This window comes from Magallana gigas, chromosome 4 (assembly GCF_963853765.1).
Source record: "Magallana gigas chromosome 4, xbMagGiga1.1, whole genome shotgun sequence".
Taxonomy (NCBI): Eukaryota; Metazoa; Mollusca; class Bivalvia; order Ostreida; family Ostreidae; genus Magallana; species Magallana gigas.
The window spans coordinates 39467716-39483522 of NC_088856.1; the positions used below are offsets into that span (position 1 = coordinate 39467716).

At 32.3% G+C, this 15807-nt stretch overlaps 1 protein-coding gene and 1 long non-coding RNA gene across 2 annotated transcripts in view; both read left to right on the forward strand.

Moving 5' to 3' along the window:
* LOC105342112 (dynein regulatory complex protein 11) overlaps positions 1-15807 on the forward strand; it is a 274235-nt gene that overhangs the window by 136190 nt on the left and 122238 nt on the right. The window lies entirely within an intron of this gene.
* LOC136274881 (uncharacterized) lies at positions 10634-11802 on the forward strand. Its single transcript, XR_010713327.1, has 3 exons — positions 10634-10699; positions 11383-11452; positions 11643-11802. It is a non-coding gene; the product is annotated as an uncharacterized lncRNA (long non-coding RNA).

Here is a 15807-nt window from a genome sequence, read left to right on the forward strand (position 1 = left end):
TATTCAAATTTAAATTATACATTTTCTTTTTAGATACCGTTAAGTGCTGCAAATTTTCGTCTTTTAAAAAAGAGTATTCACAACCACTAGTTTTACATTATATCGTATGAAAAATTATCTTAAGCTACCAGTTAGAATTTATTTCAGTATCTTTAACTAACAAGAAGGTATTCTGTTTAATTAACAGCACAAATATTTGTAATATCTTGAAAAATAACTTAATGGCATAGAAAATTATAACAATGACTATTTCGTTTTTCACTCCACTGAAAGGTGGTTCCAATGGTAGGTTTGGGGCACTGTGGGCAAAAATTGTGAGGTCGGATTTTTTTCAAATTTTACGTATTGTAAGATTTTATTCTAAAGAAAAAAATACAAAAATTTCAGAAAAATTGAATGATAGGAAAAATTTTGCTTATCTGTTTTGTACTACCTTAAAGCGTGTGTATTGTGTATTGCATTTTCTTAAAAAAAACATCTTTACTAAAAACAAGACGTGTAATTAAAAGATCGATAAAACACTGCGTATCATTTTCTACAAATTGTATAGGTATCAATTGTGCATAACAGCTGTTGACAGGACCGAAAGTGACCTCCTCGGAATCCTGCACCAAGTCTTGGGATGATGCTTCTTAAGCTTGATCAATCTCCGATTCGCTTTCCGGCGAATTAGTCATTGTACGATCAGTAGAACTTAAGATTGGTTCGTACATGTACGGTTGACTTCTCAGTGTCAAATCACATAATAACAAAATATGTATAAATCACAAATTCAGGAGTTTAATTCGTAATTTGTTGATAGTATGATTATAAGTCAACCCTAATGAATCTAATTTACCGTCTTTGAGAACGGGGGGGGGGGGAGGGGGGTAACCAAAGATTCAAGTCAGTTCCCAGTACATTATTTAATTGATTACTGGAAGATTGCCCCTACCCCTTTTTTTTATCTCCAAAACATAAATGTATATGATATTCAGCAACTTGACAACAAGTGCATTGACTTAATCCCAAAATTAATGCACTTTGAAAAAAAAATTCAAAGTGCGTAATTTTTAAAGTCCGTTGTAACACACCTCTCTTTTTAATTTCAAATTATGCTTTTCAAAACCATTGTCATATTTGTTTTAACAAGTTCAATAAATTTTGCTGAAGTCTAGAAATTATTTCTTTTGGAAATGATCATCTCAATTCTCTTCAAATTTTACAAGCAAAAAACTGAAGTTTGAAACTGATACACAAACACTTTTTGGAAACGGAGTAAAGAAATATCTTGAAACTTCGCAACACTAATTATATATTAGATAAGAGAAACAAATATTAACTAGATGCTGTCATTAGACAGTAATACCCGCACCATGTGTTTGCCCCTAAATAACACTGTTTTGTACCAGTTTAATTAAAAATGAAGGCAACATGCAAGCTCCGGTAAAACAATTAAAGAAGATGGGGGAATAAGATGGCGCAAATGCCCATTCGGTTTAGTGGTGAAATACAATTTTGAATTTATGTTTCCCCAATTAAATCTATTCAAATATATTATAATAAAACTTTGCAAAAGCAAAATTTCTAACTATAGTCAGTTTTTAATATATTTAACAAAAAATAAGAAACAAAATATTGTCGGAAATTATGGTGGAATCGAACCCGTAACATAAAAACCCTAGATATATAAGGTTAGCTTATGCCAGGTGCTCTAACCACTGAGCCATTTCAGACATTTTAAATATTATGTGTGACTAAGGTCACGAACTACCGTACTTGTATTTTTTTTTCAAAACGTTTAATTGTTGGGATACGAAATGATATTTTTAATGTATAGTGGGTCATCTCTCCACGTTTTTGTTGATTGAAATCGGTTTGTTTTCCAATCGACCTTAATTAGACTATGAGAAAAATATGGAGCAAAGACCCACTCTATAAAAGAAAATGCCCTGAGGTTCTAAAAAATGACAGTATTTGCAGGTTTTGATACGTACACGCCTGTTTGAGTCAACATATTCCAAGTATTGAACATACCTATAGGTTAAAAATCAATAATTCGTTAAATATATATTGTTTTCAGTGATTTAAAAAAAAACATCAGATTTATTGATACTTTAATTTTTCAGTAGCCTGTCCGACCGCGTATGGGCATTTTACACGCCTTATCCACCCATCTTCTTTATAATTTTCATAACTGAAGGATGAGATCCCTTCCCATATGATAATACACATCGTGACATGATCAGCACTTTATGTGCAATTTGGGGTAGAACTGTTTGCAGTGAATTTTCAGTTAATCAATAATCTTAACATTTTATGTCATAGAAAGTATAATAGTCTATATAATTATTACAAACAAAATTAAAAATTAGATTATACCCCCTCCCCGTGGCGGTTGCCGGTTTTAGATTTGCTTCTGTGTGCCTACATGAACATCATCGTGTGCACAGATTTAGAGAAGGGGTGGGAGTGAGGGGTCCAGACCCCCCCCCCCCCCCCCCTGCCCCATGAAATTTCATTTATATCAATTGTAAAATTACCAAAAAAACACCTTGGACTCTTACAGACATGTAAACGCTCTAACCCATTGCGCTTCAATGTTAGGTAACATTATTTGGGGGGGGGGGTAAATATTTAATTAATATTTAATATACTTTATTGTTTATCTCAATAGAAAGTATACATGTACATCACAATATGCAGGTGTCCTGCACCACCTTAAAGCTGTTATTTACCTAATAAAATAGTGCAAGTGGATTTGAAGAATAGGTCATAAAAATACATGCATGTTACAAATGAATGATCTTTGTCTGAAGTTACGTACACAACACAGGTCTGCATGTCTCATTAGCGGGTACTAGTTTTACCCGCCTCTTCGATTAGATAGGTTCACGTGTATACATACATGGGTGTTGCTAAAACGCGGAACGGAAAACGGAATGGAAAGCGGAACTGAAGGGAAAACGGAAAATCTTATCTAATGTTATTTACCTCATATATTTGTTAATCATAATAAAACGATATACTTTATGTACCTTTTTAATTTTTTTTGAAAGATTAGCAATATAAGATTATTTATTCAAGAATATTTATTTCGGAAAAAATTAACAGTACATGCATTGACCACTATATTCTGTCCCAAAATATCCTCGATTCACTTTTTGCTGTATATTTATTAATACCTCAGGGTTCAAGCGATTCTTTTAGAAGCATTAAACATTCTCATTATTCTTTCTTTAAAACGTCCTCTCTAGCTTATCAGCTGGTATACATGCACTGCTAAAAATAAAGAAGTCTACGGGGTTTTGCATTTCAACAGACCCGGATGATAGTGTTGAAAAATTGTGCAAGGTCTTCTGAGTGACTTCCAAATAGAGAAAAGATGTCAACATTTTCCATTATAAATCGTCCAAATGTGCTGCATGAATATTTTGGGATCGACAGACTATAGTCCCAATATATAATCGGAAAATCAAACCAGGCAACGTCTAGAGCTCTCTATTCGGATCATATGTATATAGCTGCTGGAATAAACAACTGCTTAGTAATACAAACGTAAGCAAAATTGCATTGCTAAAAATACTAGTTTCACAAATTACTAGTTTCACAAATTACCGGGTATTTTAATGTTAACTGTATTTTAATTTTTAATGTCGTCAGTCCTACGGTTTTTTTTTCTTCCATCTCAATGATACTGTATCATCTGTAAGACAAAAGATCGTCTAGAACACCGAAAATTCAATGTTGATGTAAGTATATACATGTACATCATATTTGAAATATAAAAATACTCAAAACACGCATAAAACGCTTTCACTAAATGCGTACATTACGCTGATATGCCAGCTATACCATATAAGAAAAATATGTAAACAGTTATAGATAATTTGCTCGTTTAATCATGTTAATACATTTGATTTTTCCGTTTCGTACTCAACTAAAGCCGAATGAATACAATGCTATAATTGATAGACATTCATATGAATATTAATAAGATAACATCATGTTGATAATCATTCATTAGATATAAATAAAAGATACAAAGTAAATCGTTTCTGGTCAGTCTATACCCTTTTTAAGCGACAAACGTGATGATATTTTCCATTCCGTTCCGTTTTCCGTTCCGTTTTCCGTTCCGTTTTCCGTTCCGCATTTTAGCAACACCCATACCTACAATGTCTGTGTTTTCCGTATGCAGAAAAGGATTAGTTAAGATCAGCTAAAGGAATTCATTATTGTGTTTTAATTGGATTATCATTATGATGTTGACCAATTTAGGTAAGCATAATACATGTTCATGTAGTAGCAGTAGCAGAATATAATGAGATGCCAGCATACATATATAAGTTCTGCTTTCACTTTCTAAATGTGATTTCCCTTTGACAGCATACTGTATCATCATCTTTTTTAAAATGTTTAAATAAGCTTATCATCGTTACCTATCCTATCGCATTTGTAAAGTTTCTGTCATTTTAGTTGCAAAAGTAAATTTTTTTCATTTGTCAGACTGCATGCACTATTGAGTTGACCCCATATTGACCCTGTATAAACAATTTCTTATTAAATTTGTGTATTACATGTAAGTAGGTGTAGACACTTATCATTTTTATATGAGTTATAATAGGAAGGAAGGAGTATTTCTTTCTTAATGTATTATAATGCATCAAATACAATGTAGGTCATGACCTTATATGGGACTGTTCTGACCCCACGAAACAGGAAAATACAAAATATCTTCTAATGTCATTATGAAGCATCAAATGGTGTAAAGTACATTAATGACCCCCAGGTGTTGTCTTTAACCCCCCCCCCCCCCCTGCCTTTATGAAATAGGAAATGATATGATACGTACACTGTATATTTTGTTAACTTCTGAGATCTGAGATCCCCATCCCTAAACCATATAATTTATTTTTGCTCTTTGTGTCATTGCGCGTAAAATTGTATATAGATTATGCCCCCTTGGAGAGACCCTGACATTTTAGAACTAGAAATAATAATGTATTTTATCTTATTCATATGTTATACAGTAGTGTTTGATCCATGTGGGTATTTCCTAGCCTAATGATGTCACTGCTTTGTTTAGGAGACTTTACAATTGCCCCAAATAGGCGAATACACATGGAAGTGATGCATATAACATTTTGTTTATAAATCTTAAAAATTGAATTAAGCAATTTCCAAAATGTTAATGTGAATCACGAGAGAAAAAGCAATCAAGAAATGATTTAAAATTTGCTACTGTACAAATGTAATAATGTATTAAGAAGACTGAATCTTTATAACCAGGTTAGATTGGGGGGTGGGAGGGGTGAATGTGGAGTATTAACATTTATTAGTTGAATCATTTATTGTTATTAATTTTAACTTGTCAATGAATACTATACTTATTGATCCCAAGGTAGAAATATGACCTCTGATCATATCTCAATAGATCATTTGTCTGTTCTCTCTCTATTTAGAGAACAGTTTATATTTGAGTTTGTTTGCATGGGAGTGGGGGTTCAAAGTCATATATTTGACAATTTGTTAATGTAATTTAAAGTAAGACTAAGGCATACTACAGTCATGAACATGAATAGTATAGAACAAAACACAAACTAATACATGTACATGTATATATACAGAGGAAGTATTACAAAACAGATGATTGATCTATATCTGGGTTCTTAAATTGAATCATATATCATATACATATTATATTATTGTGTCTTTGTTCAAGGCATTTAAGATTGTATGTATAGGTCATGATCCCAAGTCCTCTTCCTGAAATTATAAAATATCATAAAAACCATTGAGATCCCCACCTTAATCCAAAGATATTATTCCTCCTTAGGTCAAACAGGCGCATCAGATCATTATGGCATGTAAGTCATGACCCTAAGGGGTCATCCTGACCCCCTTAGAATCAGAAATTGTCAATTATCTTTAATTATTGATTTTTAATGATCCTATCTCTATTTAATCTTTATTATTAAGTCTCCCGAATGAAATTTGGAGACTTATTGTTTTTGTATGGTTCTTAATACATGTATTATTATTCTTCATCTTCTTTTTCTTCTTTCCTGCTCTGAACTTGTTTCTCAGAGATGGCTGAACAGAATTGTACAAAACTCTAGGATATGATAGGCCTGCATATCTAGTGGTGCACCCTGGTTTGATTTTTCTCATTTTGGGTTAGACAACCACTTTTCGGGGGAGGGGGGGAGGGGGGTGTCAAAAGGGTGTGGGGTCTAACATTGAACCTTGTAGGAAGAATCGTATACTCTATTGTAAATGTTAACTTGAAAACGGACAAAGATAATAATATACGGTTTTCATAATCATATATTGGCTGTTACTGGCAATATATAGGGTTTATTAAATCTTACTCCTGGGGTCATCCCCACCCCCCAGGAATTTGAAATTACCATATATCTCAGAAACTGTTATAATCATGACCCCTAAACCATATATATTCATGTTTCTGATGTCAAGGGGCATCAAATGTTATGTAGGTCATGGGCCCTGTGGGTGGTCCTGACCCCCTCAAACAGCAAGTCCCTTAATATCTTCAAAACAGTTGAGATCCCCACCCTTAAACCATATATATTCTTGTTCCTTGTGTCAAGGGGCATCAAACGGTATGAAGGTCATGGGCCCCGGGGGTGGTCATGACCCCCCTTGAACAGGAAGTGCAAACGGTTGAGATCCCCACCCCTTAACCATATATATTCTTGATCCTTAAAGGGCATCAAAAGGTATGTACTGGTAGGTAATGGGCCTCAGGGTTAGATTTGATTTTTCAAAACCGTAATGCACATCTATGGAACAGTTCCTATCATATCCCAAGATGTGTCTATCCATTAAATCATAAAAGGAGTTCAAGGATCTCATATCCCAAGATGTGTCTATCCAGTAAATCATAAAAGGAGTTCAAGGATCTATGTTTTTTTGAAGTGATAAACGTCAATTTTTTGCTACTTGTTGACTCCCTGGATGAAATTTAAATTTTTTAAAACCTTACTGCACATCTATAGAACAGTCCCTATCATATCCCAAGATATGATTGTCTATCCATTAAATCATAAGAGGAGCTCTTGGATCAATTTTTTTTTGTGTGATAAACGTCAATTTTCTGCTACTATTTGACTCCCTGGATGAAATTTAAATTTTTAAAACCTTATTGCACATCTATAGGGCAGCCGCTATTATATTCCAAGAGATGACGTAGCTACTCCAAAAGTTGTAAGAGGAGTTCTGGGAACCATATTTTTTGGCCAAAAAACGTCATTTTTTGTTGCCCACTGATCCCCTTAATAAAAAAAAAAATTCTGGAACCTGATCATGCCTCAATACGACAACCCCAATCATATTCTAGAAGATCATTTGGCTACTGCCAAAAAAAAGACGTTTTTGAAACCATTTTTTCTGTAAAAAAAAATGTCATTTTTCAGCCATTAAATGACCCCCAGGACAAAATTGAAAATTCCGAAACCTTATTGCGCATCTATAGGATACCCTAAAACATATTCCAAAAGATGATTTGTCTACTGTTGAAAATGTAGGAGGAGTTCGAGGAAGAAGGTTTTTTGTGAAAAAACGTCATTTTTCACCAATTATTTGACCCCCAGGACTAACAGAGAATTTTTGAAACCTTTTTACAAAACAACATGATACCCCAAATCAAACTCCAAGAGTTCAGTTTGCTGGTTTATAAGATGTAAGAGCAGTTTGAGAAAGTAAAACGTGACAGACGGTCGGACGGACGGACGGAACAGGGTAACAACAATATACCCGAACTTTCTTTAGAAAGTGCGGGTATAATCATAATCGAAAATGAGTTAAATCAATAACTTGAATTTAATTTGAGATGAGCCATTATATTTACATCTTATTTTGAAGCAGCAGTGAAGTTGTGCACTGGCTAAAATTGCTAAACCCTCCTCTTCCAAGTCCTATTCATCTATGGTTGCTTCCCCCATGTACTAACACGCTTCCATCTGTCTAGCCGGAATCCACCAGTCTCCTTTCACAGTCAGTGATTAATATTTCTTCCAAGACCATGTAATAAGCATCAAATCACCGTTAACTTTCCCCGTCCATTATATCCAACTTGGCATTTAGCAACTGTTCTTTCCCTTTTGGGAATTCTGTTTACTGAGACAAGATATTACCAACATGAGACTAATTTGATAATATTATATGAAAATTATATCTAATGATACCATGATATTATACATAAACAAGTAAAGCAACTGTAATAATATTTTACACAATATGATATATTTGATATTCAAATCATGTTAACATAAAAACAGTAATCACAATATATCGTAAAATATCATATGAAAGGATATTGCATTAAATGGTAGGATACAATATTTAATTTAATACTTTGTTCAATATGCTATGATAATTTACAATACAATATAATTACTTATAAGGTTTGGTACTGACTGTATACAGAAATTTGTGGGGTCGGTAAAGTCCATAGAAGGTGATACTGAGCAGAGGTTTTGTGGTTTTATTTTGTGCTTTGTTTTGTCGAGGACCTAAATTTTACATGTGAACAAACAAAAGATAATCTATAAGAATTGAATTCTTAGCTTAATTCTCTAATAATGTGCAAAATATAGGATCGTTATACATGTATTACGAAACGGGCAATGGGGGGAGGGGGGGGGTGACTCTTAATATTTTGGGCTTAAAAATCGAAACGTTTGTGTAAAAAATCAGCTCCAATATCATTACGAACACCATGTTGCCGTATAAATTTTTGACGCTCGTCGTGTAAAGAAATTTATAAGGCAATTACGTGACGCGATTCATCCAATGATGTTAAGACATTCTAATCTGTCGCAAAACAATGTATAAGATCACGTTTTTGTATTAAATATTTTACCATAAATCATATGATGCATTATGTATACTGATTATTTGATTTGCGCCATTATTAATTAAAGAAATCAATTATTCTTTTTAATCATTATCAAAGACATTTTTTTCATGACCATTTCCCGAAAAATCTAAATCAATAATTTACTAATTGGATAAACATTGTAAGGACTTGAATATCAGAAATTGAAAAAAAAAAGTATTTGTACGTTGAATTTCGCGATGATTGGGGCGAACGCAGCAAGAACTACACATACAACACAAAACACACAGAACATATGATTGATCCACCTACGCGTTTATTGTGAAGAACACTGTAATGTCACATGTAAACTATTATTTATTTCATAATTTTTTTGTCGTAATATGAAGAAATAGAAACGTGAAATAGCTGGCATCGTTCTCACCAAAGTGACAGTACTAATAACAAGTCCACAAACCTCAAAAAATTGTATATTCCGAATGAAAAGTCGGCCATTTTCTGCATAGCTCTCCGGGAACAAGAGGGCTTGCTTGGATGCTGCCAAAATATTTTCGATATGAATCTGTAAGTTTCGGTCGTTTAATTTCCCGCTCTCTGCAAGGCGCTCACTTTGCTTGCTTACTCTTCGGGCTGGGGATTTGCGCCCGTTATAGAATACATATTTTTGTGATAAAAAAGATATATTTAAAAGATTTCAAGCTGTGCCATGAGATTTATTAAAATATGTTGATTGGTTCAGCAAAATACATTTACCAAACACCTCATTTGGTAGTGGTCAGCCAAAATGCGAACTAGAAATTTGTGCACGTCTTTAATACAATGCAGTCTATGCATCAATAAACTTTAATCCCAATAAACATCAGTTCACTTTTTGATTACGAACGATCAAGATTTAATCAAAGGATTGTCAAATAGTTTTTTGTTTTCACATGTAGACTAGAATCTCATTCTTAACATCTGACATTATTGTATTTTTCAAATTCAGTTATGTTTTTGAAGATCAATTAATTAGCAGTTTGATTTTTTGATATTGTTGCATTAAGAAACAAGACGAAAATGTCTTTTAAAACAAACCCATCTTCATTCTTTACAGTTTGCTTTTGAATTCCATAATAACAATATTAACACAGATTTACGAATTTATTAATCAAAATCAAACATTGAGCATATATAACATTGCTTGATTCCGTCTAAAACATAAGAAGAAGAAAAAAATATACCTTAATAAATACCAAAAATGGTAATTGGGAGAGCTTACTCTGTAAACGGTCGTATTAATCACTTTATTTAATAACCCTCATTATCCATTTTCAACAGAACTTTCTTAAATCAATACTTAGTAATATTGAGTATATATTTGTTAGAAAGATGTCATAGACATGCCACTGCTGACATATCTGTTACATATCCTACTCATTATTTGAGTATCCTGTACTCAAAATTTCTTCATATAAAGTTAATCAAAAATATTAAGAACTTTAAAACTGTAGTTAACAACAGACTATTATACATTGAATACATTATTTTTGTTAACAGTTTAAAACATTGAAAATATGTCGGAGATCAAGGCTCTCTTGTGATACGACCTCACTTATGCAACATTTGCTTTTTGAAGAGAGTAAATTTACAACATGATCTGAGATCATGATCATAAAATCATTAAAGTTACGATCGGCGATGTATCAAAATTCTATTTACATGGAAAGTATTACGTAATACACAAATTAACAAAAAAGAGAAAAAACTGTAGGAATGATATAAATACAAGATGCCTATTAACTTGTGCTACAGAACCTGCTTTTCCGGACAAGAATTCATCAATCACCAACGATGAGGATCAACGATCATAAAATCCTGGTATGTAAAACTTTAACAAAGCAATAACTAGTATAACTTAATGACATGACTACTATAATATTTAACATTTGATTCTGAATTTTATTTGATTGATGCATTTTCTACTAAAATACTTAATGTCTTTAAGAATTCAACATAATTACATTTCAGTTGAGTCTTGTACATGTACTTGAATTCTAATGTTTTAGATATGTTCGCTCAAAAGGAGATAATGTGTATATATTCCGTTTGACAGGTTAACGATTTCTTATAAATAAGAAATAACTTTTTTTTATTTTTGTAATATACGTTATAATTATGTTTAACTATATTTTCTTCGTTATACAGTGTTATCTACTTTCGGGGGCTGAGTGCAGATTTCAAATTGTATCTCTTTAAAAGTATTGAAGAATTGACTTTTTTTTACTCTGCTTCATCGATACTTCATCTTCTGACTTTCTTATATTAATGTACAACCAAAGTTAATAATAGGTGTTCAGCGCCAATCAAGCAAATCATGTAGGGTTAGATGATTTTAATTTCTTACCATTTTATGCGCAATTTAGAATTGACATCAGAAAAGACATTTTTTCATAACAATTTTGCTTCGCTTATTTCTACTATGTTGGTGACTGCAAACATATTTCGCATACAAGTGTAATTAAACATGTTGCTTTATCTGTATCTCTGTGTTTTATCATTAGATTGTTCTCTTTGCGTTGTTTGGACTGGTTGCTTATGGGATATCTGGTGACGTGGATACTAGCCACAAAGGTTTATTTTTTTTTTATCATCTGAAGTCAGATCCTTTTAAAAGACAGATCTAGAACGTGATTCAAAAAAAAATAAAACAAACAAACAAACAAACAACAACAACAACAAAAATCAAGAGACTTATTAATGAAGCATTTTAAAATTCAAATCATTTATACTGCCAAACTATGATTTAAACTTTTTTGTGTAGATGATTACGAACGCAGACTGGATGGATTTTTATCCCGAGCTAAACAGTCAAGAAAACGATCTTGGAGCTATAATCCTTATCACTCCCCCGGAAGAGTTTGAAAGAGGAAATAAGTAAATCCTAATGTGAAAATAAAATCTTTGGAGCATTAGTTTTTGAATACCCTTCTTAGAACCTTTGAAAATTAAACAGAGTGCTTGTATATTTATAACACATGTAATGCATCCATTTAAAGGAAGTGAACATGAAAAAAATAATTGTTGTTTAATAAATTATAAAAGCCTTTTGAAACTTAAAAATGAGGTCTGTTACCTATTTGTTTATTTCTATCAAGAGATTTTATCAATTTAACACTCTCAGTGAAAGGTTTATGGAGGTAATCCATTATTCCCCAGCATGCATCTGTTCTCTGACGTAGATAAGCCACATTGCTGCTGGTGACTTGGTCAATGTTGGAACTAGGCTAGTGTTTATGTACAGAGTTGATAAAAGTTGAGGAGAAAAATTATGCCTTGATGTGAAGAAAAATTTTGTGTACTGTCATGAGAAGACAAGGATTTAGTACATTTCTATAAATGAACCTCAGATAACTATTTATGATTTGTACAAAAAATGAATATAGGTAAAATAATTTGTGAAATATAAGACCATCACATTCCAGATGTTTGTACGGAGATGCATGTGGCAGTCAGTGTTTACATAAATAAAATGCTGTTTTTAGATTTCAATTTAAATTAATATAAAATTGTAATTCCATTTTCCATGTGGGGTTTCTTACCGTTACTTTTTATTTAAATGCCCTGGAAATTGTTCTGATTTGTTTTTTTTTTTACATAAGATCTTGATGATATGTACGCCGGTTCTGTTTATGCTGTCAGAAGAATAACAGGACTAAGACACTTTTTAAAAGTCAGGATGCTGTGCAATTAATGCACCTTGTGTGCTCATTTATGTAGCACACATAATGTTCAACCCCATAAACAAGAAATTCCCGAGTGCAAGAAAAAATAGGTCACAATAACACTGATCCACGGACATTCCATTCTAGTTACATGTCACATTAACTGCTGGTGGTAATGCATCATTCTGAGATCCAAAATCTTCCTCCATAAACACTGTTTAAAGTGACCACTCTTTACATTCCTTTCAAGTTTCCATTCACATTTTGATTAGAGCATTTTATCCCTGTTACTACACGTGTGTAAAAATGCAATGTGTCTCACTGACGGCAGCATCAGTGCTGCCCTCTCTTAGATGCTTAGAGATAATCCAGCAGGGAGGTAATGATTTTAACAATATGGCAGCGCTCATGGATTGCAAGAATTAGTTATTCTAAGTGGTATATCTTTTTACTGAGGAAAGCTCTGTCTAAACGGTTTTCAGATATCATTATACACATCAAGCAGACAAATTTGAGCCCTTGATAATTTTTTCATGTTCACTTCCTTTAAGGATGGGGAGATACAAGTATAATTAACGTATATTATATATTGATTTCCCTAATTTTTTTGCAACAATTCCATAAAAGTCAATAACCCATGCTTAGACAGTGTGCAATACTGTGGTTTCATCAATATTCGTAGAATACCAATTTTCGTGGATTTCGTTGTTAAGCTGATCCACGAAATTAAATGTTCATTGAAGTTCAATTTCAACTAATATTTAGTGTTGATAGGATCATTGGCCACGAAATTACATATCCTTGAATCTGTGGTTTTCAGAAAATCCACGAAAATTGATACCCACGAAAATTAATGAAACCACAGTAATCCTTAAATTAAAAAAGGTGTGCGGCCATCTTGTACATTTAAGGATAAGAATGTAAACATTCCTTGAACTGGCTATTTCAGCCCAAAACTGTTGCCAACAGACACAAAAGCAATACATACAAGATTCCACATGTGGTTTTTTAATATGCAAATTATGCATACAAGAATGATTTTAATCATTTAAAAACTCTGTTAAACTGCGCAGCTACTGACTTATTTTGAAAATTTAGATATCTGAAAAAATGAAAGGGTTTATTGGTTTCCCCTTTACAACCATTTCTTGAGCAAAAGTTTGAATCTTGCACACTAATGTTGTAACTGTGTCTCAAAATAGGATACCCTATTTTTATCAGTCGGCATCGCATCTATTTTTGGAAAAGAAAAATATAGTCTATACTAAGAACTTTTAGTGCCTATGGAGACATGTTGATTATCTGAGTTGGAAGGTATCTCAGAACTAATGATTGTCAAGAAAACAATGAAACCTAGAGCCACAGTGAAATAGAAGGACATCCCTTCTCTGGTATAAGCGGGTGATTTAAACACCAAAAACCACAAATTAAACGAGATTTTCAACGTGAAAGTCAGGTTTTCGTCAAAGATTGAAGGTATATGCTACGACACGGTTTGGTAGCGAATTGTCGATGTTTTGTGAATGTGGAGTAATTTGTCAAACTTCATTACTTTGTAATTTCACATTTCAACACTATCGCTTGATGATCTCAAAGTCTAGACTTCAGTGTACATAGTGTTACCACAGAGTGAACTCGATATTGCACGTCTGTGTTTTAAACGGGAAGAAAAAAAGTGACGTCAATAGAACAATGCGACTGAAACTATTGATGAGGTTTTTAAGTAACAGTACCATCAGTCGCCAATACAACGTTATAAAAAGAGACGCCTAGCTTTTTAAGGGTCTGAAACCATTCGTTAAGACAAAGTTCGGTTTCCACACTCGTTTTCAGGAAAAGTAAGTCTGTAAATGGGAAATTCTGTCTCGATCCCAATAGGAACTCGTACCGCCATTTCAGCATCATGTACGCCGTGGTAACGAATTTCTTCTCCAGTTCGCCTTCAGTGTGTATACTTATTAGGTCGAAAGACACTTTAAGGTCCGTTGGACGCATTTGGTTTGAAGCCGGTCGTACACTGCTGTCCTAAGCAATGGTTAAAAGTAAATTGTTGTCAAAGTTTCACCAACTCAGAGATAACGTCTAACGCATTTGGTGAAAAAATAAGCAGAAGTGTTAGAACAAATTACATTGTATTCTGTGTAGATATATGTGTATGCCTCATTAAATTGTTTATAAACATTGTCTTAAACATCGATTTCCAATAAAGCCTAATGCGTATAAACTCTAGGAACAAAAACACTGAAAAAAGAACTTGCTGATTAAAGTTATATTTTGTAAAAAGTTTAAATAAAAAATGTCGTGCAAAGACCAAAATCATGACCATGCCCCTTTAAGTAGGACTTATATATATAGATAGATAGATAGATAGATAGATAGATAGATAGATAGATAGATAGATAGATAGATAGATAAATAGATGGATAGATAGATAGATAGATATATATATATATATATATATATATATATATATATATATTTATATATATATATATATATATATATATATATATATATATATATATATATATATATATATATATATATATATATATATATATATATATATATATATATATATATGTTACAGTCTTTGTTTATAATAACTGACAACAAAGATATCTGTATGGTTCGTTTATTCGTATCCGGACACAGTGACTTTAAAATTTGCAATGTATATTTAAGCCCTGAAATATCATAAAACAATAATATAATTTATATCAGAATATAACATTAGTACAATATATATGTATTTCCATCAAGATAATATTTTTACATTATCTTACTATAATTGTACTTTAAACATTTAGCGGGAGGTAACTCTTATAATGTACATTAATTACATTTCTCCAAAATAAGTCATAAAATATATTAATCAAATAAAAAAAAATATTCGGAAACACTTTCTCACCATTCTATGTGAACAGGCTCATAATACGTACACCGATTGCGTGGTGAGATTATATTGACATTGACTGACTCTATCTGTAAGTCAAACAAAATAATTCTAAAAATATTTATTACTGAAATATAATCTAATTGATCTTATAAATGACCAATTTAATCAAATATCTGATCTTCATAAAATTCTTATATACAATTGATTTGAGAATCAATTAATACTATAATAAATAAACCAAATATTGATCTTTATAATCAACACTGTACAATGTATTCCATATAAAAAATATCTTTTCATTCCAATTCATTCATACTCATTAGTTTGTGATCATGGACTTATTTAATGTTTTCTGCAATTTATAG